This window comes from Drosophila willistoni, unplaced genomic scaffold (assembly GCF_018902025.1).
Source record: "Drosophila willistoni isolate 14030-0811.24 unplaced genomic scaffold, UCI_dwil_1.1 Seg177, whole genome shotgun sequence".
NCBI lineage: Eukaryota > Metazoa > Arthropoda > Insecta > Diptera > Drosophilidae > Drosophila > Drosophila willistoni.
The window spans coordinates 1-1,232 of NW_025814138.1; positions in this window are offsets into that span (position 1 = coordinate 1).

Sequence of the window (1,232 nt, forward strand, 5' to 3'; positions counted from 1 at the left end):
CAGACAAAAGGTTGATAAAGTTCCAATCCAGAGTTTCAATAAAACTATTTCTTAGGGAAATGAACATATATTTAAAAATTAAACCAAAAAAAGAAAAGCATAAAGCAAGCAAATTTTAGGTTAATCAGAGTTTCAAGAAACTACAAATTATTGTGACTTTACATACATATACCTCCATATACATACTATGTATATATACATATTATATAGTATGATAATTCGATCTGAATGATATGGATATCAGCACTAACAACTTGCAAAAGAAAAAGAAGCATTTGATTATTTTCTTAATATATTTCGCAATCATTTACATAGTCTTACATAAATTGACATGAATAAAAATTTGCCAACTTTTATGCAATCGGTTAAATATAAAAAGGGAAATAAGTCTACTACTATATACATAAATTACGGATTTGATAACTGTTTCTCGCAAAAACAAAACAAACAAACAAATTTTTATATACATTGTAATTTTCGCGCATATTTAGTTTTTTTTTCGTTTTTGTTTTTAGGGTGAAAAAAAAAATGGCCAAAAGTCCAATGAAAGACAACCAAAGCAAATTTGCGATGATAGAATATTATATACTCTCTAAAGTAGTTTCTAATGCTACTTAATAAACTGGCATGAGTCTTTGTCTGACTTTGAGTTTGAAGACACCAAATATACTCTTTCTTAAACTTAGTAAAGGGTAAGAAAAATTTTGCCGCACTCTTTGCCCAAGTTAAAGCAAAAAAAAGTGGTCAACCATTTGATTTTGGTTTAGTTTTTCTTGGCCAACTGGTCTATTGTTGTAATTACAATTTCTGTTGCTGCTCATTGTGATTTTGGTTTTGTTTTTTTTTTTTGCTGTTTCTGGCTGATTTATTGTGTGAATAGCAAAGGTTTTTGTTGCTCCCTCTGTTTGATTCTTTCTATGCCTTTTGTCTTTGTTCTGATTAGGGCGTGGGTAGGTGAATGGGCTATGATTTTGGGGCGTGTTTAAGGCATTCAGTTATGCCATAGAAGCCATATACTCCAGACCCATTGAAAACGTTTCCCTAAGTGGTTAGCCACTCTGAACCCGCAGCCAAGTAGATGGACATTGGCTTCATTACGAATTGTGCTGGATGATGAGGTGTAGGCTACCTGAACAAAATAAAAACCCACTGAAAACGTCGTTTTAATATTGTGGGGGTTCAATCAACCACAAATATGCAATTCTTAAGAGTGTTATTAAAGCAAATAACAC